Genomic DNA, 11,733 nt, shown 5'->3' on the forward strand with positions numbered 1-11,733 from the left:
TGGGTTGTCATGTTGTATGGCTGCATTTCAAGCAGGAGTGATGTGGTTCTGGTGAGAGATGTTGAAATTTGAGTTGGGTAGCACAAGAATAAAACTGAGACAGCTCTGTGTCATGGCTTCCCCGGGGTGGAAGGGGATGGTCATCCATCCTTCTATTTCTGGCTACAGTGCAAATATCATACAGCCAGAAGGTTTGTTCTAGAGTGTGGCTCTCCCACAATTAAGGGCTACTTGAAAGCAGTCGTATGGTAACACAATCGATTATTGTCATCGTAGTGAGTAGATAGTGTGGAAACCAAACATAGTCTGTTTCCACAGGCCATTCATGTTTTGAGACAAAAATAGCTTGCCAAACAGAAGATGTTTTTATTCCAAGATCACAATTGCTGGATTAAATTTATTTATAAATTTATTTATTTATTTAGCTCAATCCCTGATATAAAGTAAATGCTCAATAAATATTCACCACTTTTGTGATATACATTATGACTGTTTTATTATTAAATTTGCTGAAGTGAGATTCCCCCCTCATATTCTAAAGACACCTAGAAATGAAAGGAAAAAAGGAAGAGCACCAAAAGTGTAAAAGCAGGCAGGATGAGGGGGGGGGGCTGCTATTTTTAGGATGGGGCTGCTGCTGGAAAGCTCAGAGGAAGGAGCAAGAATAAAGAGGCTGATGAGGAGGGCAGAGGGGAGATCAACGGTTAACTGTGTAGAGTTTTGGGAGCAACGAAAGGTCCTGCACAGGAAGAGCAGTTCTGTGGAAAAAATGAAAGATATATTAGCAAGTCGGGGCTCTGAAATCCCTAAGGACTCCTGCCATCTCAGGCTAAGCCCTAGTCTGTTTCTGAAGCCATGCTCACTGCTGCATGCCGGGGGCATGCAGATTTACAAATGACAACAGATCGCTCTATCCTATCCAGACATTAGAGGCTGAAGCTTGAGGATGATAGGTTGATAGGCTGTTATTTTGTTTCATTTAAGGCAGGATTAGTAACTTGTTGTTGAGATTTCCGTTTGTTAACTGAACAGAGGATCCCATTCTGTTCTTCGCAAAAACCAACCCAGAAGTTCCAGGATTTGGGTGCCGGTCTCACAAAGTGGCTGGGACCAAGTGAGCTCGGGTACTAATGAGCAGGAGAGGATGACTTCTGTCTTCCTTGGATGGGTTTGCTCACTTGCCACTGCTGAGGAGAAGCGGAGGTGGCATCTAACTGGCTGGTGGGCACAGAGGTTACTCGGTGTCTCCAAAGAGGACTGGCAGGTGGAATCTCCACAGACCAGATTGTGTCTTGGTGGGTCCTGAGCGCCGCCAAAGTCACTGGTTTTGAGGTAGTGTCGGCGTCTGTCTGCCAGACGGGACACCATGGCAGGTTCACTCAGGACACTGCTAACCACCCACATGGCTTGAAGCAAGCCCCTTCATTTTGCTGTACTTCCATTTCCACATCTGTAAAGTGAGGGGACTCGGGAAGGAGCCCCCTGGGCATTCAGTCATGAACTAACTGCCTGCAGGACATGGGGCTGAGAATGGTCGAGAAATGTTCAACAGAAACAGTGACTGAAATGGGAGGAATATGATCTTTTCCAGTTGTATTTTCTCTAGCTCAGGACCAGATATTTTTTCAAGTCCTCTCTTACCTTCGTGTTATACTATTAGATACTTTAAATGAGCTCTTCCCCTTTGTCCATGTGTTTATTGGTTTGGTCTGTGAGTATTCAAGGACAGGGACAGTTGTTAATAGATAATACATTTACATCATTCAAAAGGAACAAAAGAGAATATAGTGAAGCCTGCTTTCCCCAGCCACCCCCTTCCCCCTTCCCACTGGCAACCAAATGCCATTGTCTTCTCGTGTCTCCTTCCAGAGTTGTTTTATGCATGCACTAACAGATACAGGTCTTTTCCCTCCTCCTTCTCCCTATATCTTTTATGGAAAAATGGTAGTGCGGTATACGCATTGTTCTGCATTTTCCACTCAATACTGTATTTCAAAGCTCTTTTTACATAGTATATAATAAGTTTCCTTGGGCTTTTTTATAGCTTCATGGTATTCCATTTTATATATATGCCATAATTTGTTTAAACAGTCCCAAATTAATAAATATTTAGGTTTTCAATCTTGTGATATTATAAATAATACTGTAATGAATAATCTGATGTATACGTGATACTGTTTGTGTGTGTGTATGAAATTTTGTGCTAATGAAAGAAGTCGTAGATATTGTTTAGTGTGATTTGGGAAATGCCAATGGGGTTTCTCCCACCCAGACACTTATCCCACCAATTTTATTTGATTTTTCCAAATTCTACATTTGGAGTCATTCTTTGGCTGAAGATTTTGTCTCTTATCGAAACACTAACCAATTAAGCTTCAACAGTCGTTTGGACTCTATTATGAATTATTAGTCCCGTGAGCAGTTTTGCTGTGGTGATCCCACGCTCAGGCTGCATGTATTTCCATGGCTTTGACCACCTTCAGTGGGACACATGTGGAACAGCGTGGGGCTTTCACAGTCTGGCCCTGCTCCTGTTTGGGGGCTTCCTCTCTCAACCTCAGACTGCAGCCATGCTCAACTGCTGTAGCCTCTCAAGTGGGGGACGGCTTTCTCATCTCTGGGCCTCTGCTCATGAGGCACCTCTACTCGGATGACTTCCCCCACTACCTCTAGACCTGCTAGTGCCTTCATTCGGTCATCACTTCCCCTGCATCTCTTTTGCCGTCTAGCCTGGTTTCAGTTCTTAAGGGTCATCCTGTGGACTCTTAACTTCCATCCAAGCAGAAGCTCCCTAGCATTGCAATAGCCCTTAAAAGTTTTTTTTCTTTTTCAGTCCCTGTATCTTAATAGACTATAAGCTCCTTACAAGTAGGAACTTTTTTGTTTGTTTGTCTTTTTATTTCTGGCGCCTATAGCACAATAAGGACTCAGAACGTGTTTTTAGGGGTGATAAACGAATGGATTCTCCTTCAGTCCAAGGGTTGAATTAATGGTCAGTTGATCAAAAGGGAATATTGGTAGAGGAACTAAAAATTGAATTAGCTCACCATCTGGTTTATTAGACCCCGAGTATTCAAAATCTACCTGTATAGTTAGTATCAGACACTGGCTGGAATCCCTTACAGAATTAGTGCAAGAGAGTCGTATTTTACCTATTCCTGCATGGAATCACTCAGTCGGGGACAGACTGGCTTTCAAACTCCTTCCGCCACAGCTGTCCAAGGTAGATGGCACAGTGTAGAAACCATCTTTTTGAGCTGCACTGATACAATACGGATAAAGACATGGACTGATTTTTGTTTGTTTGTTTGTTTGTTTTTTCCCCTTTGTGGTCATCTAGGGAATGAGAAGGTGTGGAGGGCAGACATGAGCTGGCCTCATCTGGCATGGCAGAAACCTAGCTGAATGAGTTACTCTGGGGGTCCTCCTGTCCATCCCAGAATATTTGGCTTTGAGATGTAGTTTGGATTGGGGGAGGTTTTTGTTTGTTTGGTTGGTTTTTTAATAGACCTTGGCCTTGGAGATATAAGGTACAAATAGGCATCCCTAAGTCACTTATTTGTAGTAAGGTTTGTCACAGGAATGTGCTGAGGGTTGGGATGCATTTCTGCCTTGGAGAGGAGAGTTGTAGCAGTTTCAGTAAGAGAGCATCACTTCCAAGTAGGCCCTTGGGATCAGCCTAGGTCACAATTCTTGAGCCATGTTTTCCTAGATATTATTCCCTTGATTCTTTGAAAGTTGATGGATAGTTCCTCAGACTTACTTACCACTTACTTGGCTTTCAGTAAAAACTAGGCAAGCTAAGGCCTCAAACATCTTTAACTTGCAATATCATGGCTTATATAAGCCCCACAAGATCTCATATCATGTTGGTATTAGGATAAAGTATTCCTTAATCTCATAAAATATTAGTGAAATTTCTCTGCATTACAATGTGTGTGTGTGTGTGTGTGTGTGTGTGTGTGTGCATACATGTGATATATATAACCTGAGTAGTGTCCAGAATGCCTGCTGGGTTGAGTTGGGTGGATATATAGTCCAGAGTGCCTGACTTTCAGTCCTGGCTTCACATTGGCATTAAGACCCTTGGCAAATTAGTGAATATTTCTGTCACTTGTGTTGTCATCTATGTAGAATGGGTTGTTGATAATAATACCTTCCCGAGATGTTTTGAAGATGAAATGAATTATTATATGTAAGGTGCTTTGATCAGTGCTTGGCACACAGTAAATGTTCAACACGTGATAGTGATTATTATCATCGAGCTGTTCTATGGGAAATGCTTAGTGGAGGAGAAACAGTGATGTGTATAAATACGGGGTGGGGATTTGGTGTTGAGACTATGTACCAGTTCTTGCCTCTTTCTTATCTCCTCACCTCTTCAGGGGAGCCTGGAGATGGAATAGCTAGATCAGGGTGACTTGGATGTCCGTTGGACATGAGCAGGCCCCGGGGAAAGAACCCAGGATGTGGAAGGAAGCTTGGCCAGGCAGCAAGTAGGTTTCAGGAGAGTCCAGGTCAGCATGGGTCCACATGGGGCCATTCAGGATGCTCATGCCATGCTGCCATGGTGGGGCTGGGTTTCTCAGTGGAAACTGACAAGAGGAGGTGGACTGGTGGGCTTGGAGAAATTGTACAACTCAAGTTTCAGACAAAGGGCTAGTTTCTGTACCTTCTAAAGAACTCTGCAAGCCAATTTAAAAAAGCCCAAAACCCCATAAAAAGTGGGAAAGGGTATGGACAGTTTGCAGGAAATGAAAGAAAAATGGCTCTTAAGGACCTGAAAAGCTATTCAGCTCAACCCAGGAGAAGAAAAATGCAAATTACGATGACAGTGAAATTTCATTTTTCACCTGTCAGATTGGCAAACTTAAAAGAGTTTGATAATACTAAGAAATGGCTCTCTGCCAATTGGCACAACCTCCATAGAGAGAAATTTGTTAATATCTGTCAAAATGTAAATGCAAATGCCTTTGACCTAGTAGTCCTACTTGTGGCAATGCATCCCACATACATATTCTCAAATGTGTGAAGTGATCCATGTAAAAGATTATTAATTGAGGCATTGTTTGTAGTGGCAAAGTTTTCAGGACATTCTGAAAGTCCACTAATAGGACTGGTTAAATAAATAACGATGTGTCAATTTAATGAAGTACTAAAAGCTGTCAACAAGAATGAGGGAATACTTTGTTTACAGATATGAACTTCAAGATTTCTTGTTTAATGAAAAAGAGCAATGTGCAGAAAAGCATGTCTAGTGGGCTGCTATTTGCTTAAAGAAGAAAAAAAGACTATATATGTACTTACCTTATCATATGCACATATGCATATGCATAAAATAGGTAATAATTTGCCTATTGAGAAGGGAATTGGGAATTGGGAATTGGGGCTTGGAGATAAGTGAGAGAGAAACTTTCCACTTTGTACTATTTGTGGTGTTTGAATCATATTAATTCATTATCTATTCAATCTTTTTTAAAAATAGGAATATTGCATCCTGCTCTCTAATACAGCCATTGAATTTAATGTGGAAAAGTGTGCTATAAAATACTGATTAATGCAATTACTTAATCCCACACCACCCTATTCCTCCTGTTCTATTTGATACTCACCGTTATTCAAATACATTTGATGTCCCAGGAAGATGCTAAGTTTTATCCTGTAGATCCTGTAGCTCCCTACATCCTGGGTGTCCACACTCAAGTACTACTAGACACGCACCGCCCCAGGGTGAAGTTGTAGTGGCATGAGCAAGGCTTTAGGAAAGACAGAGCTGAGTTTGAATCCTGCCTGTATTACTCATTGACTATGTCTTGTGAGTTGCCTCACCTTTCTAAACCTCAGCTTTTGATCTGTAAAAAGCAAAACGAAACAAAACAAAACAAAACCTGTTAACTGTTGCATCATGAAGTTGATCTTGGCTATAGGATTTCAAGTATTTAAGAATCAAATTCATTAATAACAACAGCTTCATTGTGATCCACTGCATCTATGTCCCAACTGGCCTCTGTCAGAGTCATGGTGGAGCTGGCCACCCAACTGGCTATGCATCCATATCTCAACTGGCCTCTGTCAGAGTCATAGTGAAGCTGACTCAGCTCTGCGCCTGGTTTCACTGAGGCGCTCAGAAATGACCCAGGGTCACAATTCTCTGGTCCCTGCTATCCTGCTGGAGTTGGAGCTGGAGTCCTTCCCAGCTTAGCCACTTCTCCCTCTCGGGTACCCTTGACTGGGCCCTAAGAATGTTCCTCTTTTGTGTCCAAAGTCTCTGACAGCTTTTGGACAGGCTTGTTTATTTTCTCATGTTTGAGAGAAAGGGAGTTTCTTTAGCATGGGGGTAAGGGGGCCAGTGTGTGGTGTCCGGAGCACCAGGGACCTGGTGACGATCACACTTCTCTTGTGCAGATTTGTGCTCAGTGCACAAGGATAGGCATTTCTTTCTCCTCTCTCTTTTCTTCCAACTTCAACTTAGGCGGGGGGGGGGGGGGGGGGGCGGGGAATTTCAGACTCCTCTGCTAACTCTTCAGCATGGCGTGATTTGACTTGGTGTGACTTACAATCAAATGTACATAAAATGTATCTATGTCTTGTCAACTGTTTAACTGAATAAGCAACCATGGGGGAGGTGTTCCCAAGTGACATCAACAGCTCTGGGGTGGCTGTTTTACAGTCAGTCTGAGCAAGGGTAGAAGATTCGGTTTGAATGTGTTCATATACTTGAATGGGAGAAAAATTCATATACGGTCAATAGCTTAGTTGCTATGGTGAGATAGAAAGCTTTTTGAAAAAGTTTCTCTTTAAAGTTGAAGCTTAATCAATTTTAAGGTGGAGGAAAAACAGAAGGAGGAAAAAAAAAAAACCCAGACTGTGGTAGGCTAGATTTCCCCCAGATATTATTGCTGCTTCTGTCTCCGTAGCCGAACATAACAGCTGGTGAGTAGAGAGAAACTGGAGAAAGATCTTTTTTGCCTTTAATCCAGTATGCTGTTTTCCTGTGCCCGTTTTACTGTAATTCTCAGCGGCCGCGGGACAAAAGCTGTTGACTGATACATGCAATTACCTCCTCTAATATTGCTCTCAACTGTCGGCCCTGACTGACGAAAGTGGATGAGGTTTAGTTAAGGTCTGGGAAAACACTCTTTTAATAAAAGCCATTCCCATCTCTATGATCACCTCCCTCCCTCAGACCTTTTCATCTCTTTTCTGGAAAGATAAGGCCTGGTGATGGAAAGTTAAAAAGTGGTGCTGAACTTGGACGTTTATGACGCCACCATTTACCCCATAAAAACTCTCACAGCGTGTGTGTGCCTGTGTGTGCGTGCGTGTGTGTGCAATTTGCATTTGAAATCCAGAGAATCAGTCTGGGTCGCTGGGCAGGCCTTTCCCAGGAAGAATAAAGAGTGATTTGAGGAAGTTAAACCAGACACTCTTTAGGTTCGGATCTCACTGGTTTTCCTAGGCAGAAGAAAGCCTGCAGAGGTATTCCTCTCAGGGTCCTCCTGCTGCTGGCAGGAAGAGGATGCTCTAGCTCCTAATGGAGGACGTGCCCCACCAAAGCGGTTTTAATGAACTGTATGCAGATGGAAACCTTCTTCTTCTCCCTGACAGTGCTGCATGTAGCTTCCTCACAGAGCACTACTATCAGAAGAGGGACTTAAGATCCTCCTGGGGAGCACCTGGGCAGCCCTGAGTGGAAAGAGGGGCAGATCTAGTGAGAGGCTCCCCACTGCCCCCGTCTCCTACCCCTTCTTTGTTTAGAAGAATTCCTGATTCACACAAGAGGAGGCTAAGACATGGAATGTGAGGACCATGCCCTATTGACAAGTGTGGTTTGGAAGCCTGAGGTGGAAAGTATGGGAAGATGTCCTTATAAAAACTGAGAACTGTGTGGATTGGCCTGGGTCCCTGTCTTTTTGAAAGGCCGGCTGGTTGTTCTGAATGCAAACTGCTGGCCACGGTGCAGCAGCTCCTCGCCAGTTCTTTAGGAGGGTTGGCGGCACTTGGCAGAAGGGCCTCACCAATCCCTTTGATTGGTACTCGAGGGCGGAGAGGGTGGGGGCTGAGGAGGCTGCAGTTTGTTCGCAGGCGCAGAAGGGAGCCAGCGGAAGTCCGAGGAAGTCTGCTCCCTTATCAGAGAATGAGGTAGTTCTGTCCTATCAGTTTTCCCTGATGTTGGCACTCAATTTTCATAATACAATTTGTAATGTGATAAGGTCTACACATTATTAATAGTAGCAGTAGTGTGGCAAGGTTATTCCTAAGCAGTTTTAATAAAGAACAAAGGGCCCTGCTGCCGATGAAGTAAAATTATCTCGGATTTTAGAACCAGGACACACCTTGTTCCTCTTTTTCAAGTGTTTGCAGACTGTTTATTAAAAAAAATGCTTCTCTTAGAGGTAAACCTACCTGTACCTCCACCGCACCTCCATTGATATGGAGACTCAACATCCGGTTCACATCTTGTTTGCCTTCTGTAGGAGTCTGAGAGAATGTCAGGGAGGGTCAGAGGAGAACCGCAATCTGACTCAACAGACATTTATTGCACTCCTGCTGTGTGCCAAGAAACGCAGTTAAATCTGGACGTGTGTAACACGGAGAAGAAAAGGCTCATCGCCCAGGAACCCTGGCCTTGGGAAAGAGATGGAATTTCAGCCTCAGGTGGAAGACTGTTGACAGGCTACCAGATGGTGAGTCTACAGAGGAAGAGGAGTCAATGGTTAAATGTGGCTAGGTCAAAGATGGCTTCCTGCAAGAAAGAGATGCTCTGGCTTTGCAACTAAGTGACTCCTTCTTTGGCATGCTTTACAGTTTTTCAAAGGCCACTGCTCTCTGTGAAAGGGAGGACACAAATCCCACGGGAAGTGATGTCTCCCACAGGCACTAACACCCCAGTCATGCAGACAGGCATGTGCACAGATAATGGCATCATAGCGTGATTGCGCAGGGACAACAGTATGGCTCTGCCAGGACACAGAGGAAGTAGGGGGTGACCTGCTTCAGCTTTCATGATGAGGGGCTCCCCTGCTTTCCTTGTGCTGATAGCCAGGGATACACTGTGCTTTTCCTGCACTGGACCTGGCTCTAAGTACTCTGGGCATAGCAACACACGTCAACCGTAACTGAGGACATGAAGGCAGAAAGAAGTGTCTGGAAGGCACAGTTAGGGCAGGACTGGAACCTGGGCTGCCTGGCTTCTGAGTCCATACTTATTGCCCCTCACTACTCACCCTCCAATGGGGAATAAGCTTCATTCTGGCCTTTCCTTAGGCAGTGGAGACTGAGCCCACTGTCTGATCTGGCTTCTGGGGAGAAGGCTGAGGAAACCTCTATGCACGGAATATTGAAGAGGAGGAGGATTATTATTATTGTTATTATTTTTTTAGTTGTAGAATCCTGCTCCCAACCGCTACCCTCCCACATATAATCACATGTGCATTCACACCTGTACAATGTGAATATACCCTTTTCCTCCCTCATGGGCCCCAACTCTGCCTTTGCATCAAAATCACCCAAAGCTTTAAATAAAATACAGCTGCTGAGGCCCCTTCCCAGATATTCTAAATAATCGTATCTGGGATCAGACTTTGAACATCTGTTTTTTTCTATGTTTTAAGAAAATTAAATGACATGCATACCCAAAGTAAAAATTCACAGTACAGTAAAGAAAGACTGTACCCCTTTCATCCAGCCCTCAGTCCTTCTTCCTTCCAAAGGCAAACACTTCCAACAGTGGCTTGTGATCTCTTTTCTTCCAGAACAGAAAGCAATGATTACACATACCCAATTGTTATTTTTCCTTTTTGTTTTTGGCTGGGTACTGTGTTCTTCATTGATGGTACATGACAAAGCAGGTCTCCCCAAGCCCCTTCCCTTCTTCAGAGGGTCTGGAATGAAAATTGTGTAGAGGTCAGGAGATTCTCAGTATGTTAGACAGGAGTTGGGGCAAGGACTCCCTAGGAGCCTTAGACCTCTCTCTTCTTGCTTTTGATGAAGCTGGTGGTCCAGGGGTCTCTCTCTCTTTGGAGGCCATGTGGACCACAAAATCTACCACTCATTTGCTGTGTCTAAATTCATTGTCGTGCTAGGAAATGAGCTTGGCAAAGTGGTCATTGAGGGCAACGTAGCCCCAGCATTGAAGGTGGAAGAGTGGGTGTCACTGTTGAAGTCACAGGAGACAAGCTGGTCCTCAGCATCACCCAGGATGCCCTGGAGGGGGATGCTTGATTCACCACCATCTTGATGTCATCATATTTGGTAGTTTTCTCCAGATGGCAGGTCAGATTCATGACTCACATGTTGGGGATGGGGGCATTGAAGGCCATACCAGTGAGCTTCCCATTCAATACAAGGATGATCTTGCCTACAGCCTTGGCAGCACCAGTAGAAGCAGGGATGATGTTCTTACTAGTCTCTCGGCCACCACACCACAGCTTCCCAGAGGGGTCATTGACAGTCTTCAGGGTGGCAGTGATGACAGGGACTGTGGTCGTTAGTCCCTCCACTCTGCCAAACTTGTCATGGATGACTCCTGCCAGAGGGCCCAAACATTTGCTTGTATAGGGGGCATTGCTGACAGTCTTGAGAGAGTTGTCATATTTCTCATGGTTCACACCTATCACAAATATGGAGGTATCAGCAGGATGGGCAGAAATGATGACTCTCTTAACTCTACCCTTCAGATGAGTCCCAGGCTTCTCCATGGTGGTGAAGGACCCCAGTGGACTCCACAAGGTACTTGCAGCATCACCCCATGACGTTGGCAGGAACTTTCTCTTAGAAGATGGGAGATGGGCTTCCTTTCCTTTCCTTTTAAAAATTTTATTTATTTATTTGAGAAAGAGAGCCCAAGCAGGGGAAGCGGGAGAAGGAGAAGCAGGTTTCCTGATGCAGGACTTGATCCCTGGACCCTGGGATCATGACCTGAGCTGAGCTGAAGGCAGACACTTAACTGACTGAGCCACGCAGGTGCCCAGGAAATGGGCTTTCTCTTGATGACAAGTGTCCCATTCTCAGCCTTGAATGTGCCATTGACTTTGTCATGGGTGGAATCATACTGGAACATGTAGATCATGTATTTGAGGTCAATGAGAGGGGTCATTTGTGGTGATAATACCCACTTGGCCAGAGTTAAAAGCAGCCCTGGTGACTAGAAATACCCAATATGACCAGATCCATTTACTCTGACCTTCACCATCATGTCTTGGGGATGCAGCTGGCACTGCATAAGAAGATACTGCCATCTTTTGAATGAGGATAAACAGAGAGCCCCACACTATTATTTTCCAACTTCTGTAGGTGATTGTGATGAATAGTCTGGTGAGAATCTCTGACCTGGGCCCTGCTCCATCCACCTCAGAGATGTTCCTTCTGTGGGAAAGGAGGGCAGGAAAAGGGAGGCTTATGAAGTGGGGGAGATTTCTGAGTAGACGAAGGAGACCCAAAGGGCAGAGCCCAGAGAGAGCCTCCTCAGGGAAGCACACTCCTGCAGAGTGAAAGAGGTGAAAATTCCTCTAACACACATAGTACTAATTACTAAGAGAGGCATAGTGGTGAGACATAGTCAGAATTGAGTAGGGATGAATAAGGAAATGCCTTCTGAAGGAGACCTGAGAAGTGTCAAAAATGAAAGGAAAGGGTATTTGGGGTGGAAAGAATGGCATGGGATGTGAATGCTCGTTTGCCCATGTATTCCAGGTATATTTTTTTCTTCAGTTCTTTGGGATACAGTGGGTG

At 44.5% G+C, this 11,733-nt stretch overlaps 1 pseudogene; it reads right to left on the bottom strand.

Moving 5' to 3' along the window:
* Positions 1–1,127: 1,127 nt before the first annotated feature.
* Positions 1,128–11,240, bottom strand: LOC125100741 (glyceraldehyde-3-phosphate dehydrogenase-like; annotated as a pseudogene).
* Between the last annotated feature and the right edge of the window lie 493 nt (positions 11,241–11,733).

Source organism: Lutra lutra, chromosome 1 (genome assembly GCF_902655055.1).
Source record: "Lutra lutra chromosome 1, mLutLut1.2, whole genome shotgun sequence".
In the NCBI taxonomy this organism is placed as follows: Eukaryota; Metazoa; Chordata; class Mammalia; order Carnivora; family Mustelidae; genus Lutra; species Lutra lutra.